Source organism: Rhinopithecus bieti, unplaced genomic scaffold (assembly GCF_001698545.2).
Source record: "Rhinopithecus bieti isolate Rb0 unplaced genomic scaffold, ASM169854v2 scaffold_52030, whole genome shotgun sequence".
Taxonomy (NCBI): domain Eukaryota; kingdom Metazoa; phylum Chordata; class Mammalia; order Primates; family Cercopithecidae; genus Rhinopithecus; species Rhinopithecus bieti.
This window is the reverse complement of record NW_016821228.1, coordinates 578,142-583,760: the sequence shown is the minus strand read 5'-3', so window position 1 is coordinate 583,760 and position 5,619 is coordinate 578,142. Positions and strand designations below refer to the sequence as shown.

The 5,619-nt window shown below is 40.6% G+C and overlaps 1 long non-coding RNA gene across 1 annotated transcript in view; it reads left to right on the top strand.

The window, feature by feature from the left end:
• Positions 1–4,946, top strand: part of LOC108520775 (uncharacterized) — an 8,692-nt gene extending 3,746 nt beyond the window's left edge. Inside the window, exon 3 of the long non-coding RNA XR_001882998.1 lies at positions 3,358–4,946. This is a non-coding gene — a long non-coding RNA (uncharacterized LOC108520775). The remainder of the gene's footprint in view (positions 1–3,357) is intronic.
• Positions 4,947–5,619: the final 673 nt, after the last annotated feature.

Here is a 5,619-nt window from a genome sequence, read left to right as displayed (position 1 = left end):
AAAAAAAAAAAAAAAAAAAAAAAAAAAAAAAAAAAAAAAAAAAAAAAGACTGGTCTTGCAGCAATTTCTCCTGGTTCTCTGAGCAACACCGATCATGGTTCTTTCCTGGCAGCTCTGGTCCCTTAGACGAAGCTGACAGTTTCCTAGAAAGAAACAATCCCTCAGGTTATTACTGTTTTCATTTCAGAGTGCATCACATTCATCAGAAAAGATTGACCAGATGCTTATTATTTGCAAAATACAGTGACAAATGTGGCTGGAGACATGAAAGTATTAAAAAACTATTCCTGTACTCAAAAAAACTAATATAATTGTGAATATAACACAAAAATCTGTAGGGTGAAAAAAGTCTAAGTAATAATAAAACTGACACAGAGGACAACTTTAAAAAATCGCAAGTCAGAATATAATTAATTGCAAATATACCCTTGGAAAAAGAGTGACTTTTAGACTCAGAAAGTTCATTTTGTTTTGTTTGTTTTTTTAACAAAATAAAGGTAGCTTTTGTAATGACCTGCTACCATGGGTTGAACAAAACAGAGGAGAGGAATAGCTGTCACTTCAGACACCTTTTTTTTTTTCCCCCGAGATAGAGTCTCACTCTGTTGCCCAGGCTGGAGTGCAGTGGCACAATCTCAGCTCACTGCAACCTCCGCCTGCTGGGTTCAAGCAATTCTCCTGCCTGAACCTCCCCAGTAACAGGGATTACAGGCGTGTGCCATGACGCTGGCTAATTTTTGTATTTTTGATAGAGACAGGGTTTCACCATGTTGAGCAGGCTGGTCTTGAACTCCTGACCTCAAGTGATTCACCCGCCTTAGTCTCCCAAAGTGCTGGGATTACAGGCATGAGCCACCATGTCCGACAACTTCAGACAACTTTTTAAGTTTGAAAACTGTGAACACAGGCTTTCAGGTGAGACACACTGGGTCCCAATGTTATCGCTGTCACCAACTAGTCATTGGAAAACTCACCAATGCATTCTTTTCTCACCTGAAAAATTGGGATAATCTACCTCCATCGCAGAGTTGGTGAGAGAATTCCCTGAAATAAGCTGCAAAATCATTTAGCACATTACCTAGTATTCATCAGGTGTCCAATATATAGTTTCTGTCATGATTTGTGTAAGTATTAATAGGAAAATGGCAAGTATCACTTCATCTTCCCTCCACATTTTACAATTGCTTTCATCTGAAAAATCTGGTGCAATTCAAATTGCATATTAAGTCACGAGTGCTGCTTCATTGCCTCTGTGGATTTAAAAGACACAGAGGACTCTCGCATGTTCTTGTCTGAATGCACTTTCATTCAAAATGCTTTACATTTTGAAATTGTCAAATTCAGGTCATGTGTGATGCAAAAATTAGTATGGCTGGCAATGGACTTAAACTTATGCTTACAACTTTGTCTTACCTTTTTCCCTATCATATTAGTTATGTATTGCTACATAACACATTTCTCCAAATGTGGCAGCTTAAGCCAACACATATTTATTATCTCATAGCTTCTGTAAGTCAGGGAGCTGGGAATGGTGTAATTGCATCTTCCACTGCAGGATCTCTCCAGAGGCCGCAATCAAGGGGTGAGCTGGGCTGTAGCCATCTTATGGCTCAACTGGGGAAGACTTTCTTCCAAGCTCATGAGACTGTTTTCAGGATTCAGCTCCTCTCAGACAGTTGAACTTAGGGTCTTAGTTCTTTGCTGCTGTTGGCTGGCAGCCACCCTCAGAAGTTCCTTGTCACGTTGGCCTCTTCATCATGGCAGCTTGCTTCCTCAAAGTCTTCAAGCCAAGAAGGCAATAAAGAGAGTCCATCAGCAAAACGGAAGTCACAGTCTTTTGTAAGCTAAACCTTGAAGCTTGAAAACTGTGGTATCCCTTCAGCTTAGCTGAAGTTGGTTGGTTAGAAGCAGGTCACTAGGCTTAATCCATGTTCAAGGGGAGAGAGAATAGCACACGGCCATCAAATCAGGCAATGGCAATCCTCATGGGTCATCTGAGAAGCCTGCCTACCACAGCTGTCTCTTAGAGAATCTTGGTCACTACTTGTCTACAACAAAGATGAATAAAACAAATAACACTGGAAGACAAATTAATGCTACCAAATGCACAGGGTCCTAGAAACAACAGGGGCAGAGCTATATGTCTTCCTGCTGAGGCAGCTGCCTCACTGTTTTTTGTTTGTTTGTTTTTGGGGGTGGGAGGGACATAGTTTTATTCTGTCACCCACGCTGGGGTGCAGTAGCACGATCTCAGCTCACTGCAACCTCTGCCTCCCAGGTTCAAGCGATTCTCACACCTCAGCCTCCTGAGTAGCTGGGATTAGAGCCATGTGCCACCACGCCTGGCTAATTTTTGTATTTTGAGTAGAGACAGGGTTTCACACCATGTTGGCCAGGCTGGTCTCAAACTCCTGACCTCAAGTTATCCGCCCGCCTCGGCCTCCCAAAGTGCTGGGATTCCAGGCATAAACCACTGCTCCCAGCCTGATTTTTAGTATTAATCAGAACTAAACAATCTTGGCATGTCCTGCAACACAACCTGTCTGCTTTACAATTGTATGACCTACCCTCTAGTGGAATCTGAATAAAGTTGAATTTGACTACATTGAACCTTAAAAACTTGAGGAGTACCAGAATGACTGTCAGAAGCATCCATAAGCAAAGGGAAAAAAAAGAAAGAAAAAAACACAGTGCTGAAGACCTTTGGAAATTAGCCCCTAATCACAGAAAGTGAGTAAAATTAGGCCATATGTTTTTGGCCAAAGGATTTGGCTTTTTTGGATCTCAATTTCCTTTTGGAAGCCTGAGTGCTACAATAGATAATCTCTCAGACTGCATCCATCTCGAGAGTGACCCCAAGATTTCACAACCAATTGTTAGTGAAAATGCTGCTGTGTGCTAAGGCGCTTTCCCCTAAATCCAAAAGCCTTCCACTAAAGAAGGGACAGCGCCAGGAGTGATCATGAAGGGTGGCTGCAATGAACGGTTTTCACAAACTGCATCTGCAAAGCAGAGCTCAATTTTCTCCCATTTTTGCCATGCAGGAAGCTAGTGAAAATTAGCAAAGCTTTTGAAAGGTTGAGTGACCATCTGGTGACAACAGTGCCACAACAGACACTGAGAAAGGCTCAAGTGGAGGAGGGAACAGAGAAAAAAGCCTGTAGATATTTCTAAGTGGAAAGTGGCCCTGAGCCAGGCATCCTCTGCCCTCTCCCAAAAGGCCTCGTAGAGTGGCATGAGCACCTCATGGGTGCACAATGAATACTCACTGACTGAACAAATAAAACTGGGTATTCAAAGGTTTTGGGGGGGTTTGTTTGTTTGTGTAAGATTGATATGAGATCTGTTGTCTTTCAGGTGCACATTCACAGAAATCAAGGATGTAAGATGAAGGTATGTCCTCTGATATACAGCAAGGTCCAGTTGACTCACTGAACTGAAAAATGCATGCATACCCGTAAAAGAAAGAAAGAGCTAGCTTCAGTACGCGGCCTAGAGAAACTGGAATCAGAATAGAATAAGATGAACTGGAAATGTCATGTTTTTGAGCTACCACCTCTAGAATAGAGAGAGTGGCATCAGTTGGAGTCCTTAACATTTGAGGTTTCTTGGCTAAACTAACTTCCCCCAGAGAGGGCTAAGACAGGTAATACCATGTCTGCCTGTGACTCTCCTTCTAGTCAAGCTTCCGAGTGGGCTCAACCTCCATTCAGGATGATGATAGTTACACAGCTAGTGAAAGAATGTTTTCACTGGGTTACAAAGTCCTACCAGACATTTTTTTCTCTTTTTTAAGAGTTCTGTGTCATTTTTTTCTTTTCTAAGGGTTCTGTGTTTTTTAATGGTTCTAATCTCATATGAGATGATTTCAAAGTTTAGCTCTCAGTGGGAAATCATTTTTCCACATTCCAGGGAAACAGGAGAGAGCCCCTGAGTTCTATGACTAGTACCGACAATCATCGCCTACAGGGAAATGATATTTTGGGCAAGTCTGCATTCTTTTATGAGCCACAAAACCATATAGCAGGAACGTAGCTGCAGAGACCTTGTAATAAATACATTCCTTCCACCAGCTCTTAGACATCTGGTTCATAAATTGCTCCATTTGACAGTGAACGGGGAAAATGGATGAGAAACGTGGCCTCAAGCACATAATGTATATATGGTCAAAGAGTCATGACCCATGTGGCCACATTACCAGATTATATCATGTTCTCACTTTCTCTACAATAGGATAAGCACCAACGGGATAGAAATACACTCTTCTCTCCAATTTAATTATACCTTTATTATTACTTTACTTATATGTGCATAAGCAGCAACAGCTAATGTAAAGTGGAAATTGTAATATAATTTCCATATTGTATCTTTGCTGTCTACAAAATTATATAAAAAATGTGTCTCACCCTTTAGTTGGGACCATTTAGAAGCCTGACAGCAATTACACAGAGTGTACTGGAGTCACCCGCACAATCTCCTAATGGCAGCTTGGCCCAAAGCCAAGCTTTAAGCCAAACCTCAGGGAATTCAAACTTAAAAGTCAGCAACATTAGAGGTAGTGATTCAGTTTGGAGAAGATATCGTTTTTCGTGATTTATTACAGCCAGTGCTTTCAGTACATTTAGAAGATGGTCTAGCTTAGTTGCATTTTCAAAGGAGCGCTACTGCATAAATTGAGGAACATCTGAACTGGAAGCTATCAGAATGGAAAAGCTTGACTAGGGCTTGAATTATGTGGAAAGCGTAATTCTTAGAAATAGGTCCTCAAACACACAAGAATCGCAAAAATGAGCTATACTTTCAACCCCCCAATATCTAACTTGTGATCATTTGGCAGAGAAGGGTCCGTTACTGTCAAGTATTTTTAAATGACTGCAAAGACATTAACTCCCTAGGTTCAGGATAATCATTCAGTATCAAGAATAAACACATAATTTAAAATATTAGTCTTGCTGGTGCTTGTGATCTATGACTAAGCTGCACTTTCACAGAGAATTCCAAATCTCTCCTCTCTGCAACCCAAGAGAATCTGCACAAAGACTTGTGACCTTATGAATTTTCACAGGTTTTCCCCAGTGGATGTCTTTGGTGTCTGCTATCTCAACTGCAGATACACCGGTGAGTCGGTAAATCTTTTCAAAATAGTTCTGTTCTTTCATACTCAGTTCAGATTTGGGGGAAAAAAAAGTAGGAGCGACAGTTCTATTTAGAACAAAGCAGCTTAGAAAAAATATGTTAGGCTTGTAAAAATGAATCTATCTGTACATGTATTTTCGTCAGAAGAAAACAACATCATAAACTGCAAGTCCATTTCCCACTAGCGTCTTCATTTTCATGTTTTATTGCATTCCACAGTGGTTTTGCAACCAGCTATATCAAGAGTTTCCAAGAAAAATGTAAACAAGGATTTTGCAGTGACTCCAGCTAGAACACATGAATATGACTGAGAACAGAGTATCTCAACTTACTTTGGTCAATTTTGTAGTAACTAAATAAGTAAGATTTTTTAAAAGTAACTTAAAAAAAAAAATCTCTACTGAGCTATCTGGAGACAAAAGATCGTGCTACATTCCAAATCACTAAGGTCCTTCTGGCACACACATCAGAAAGTGAAACATA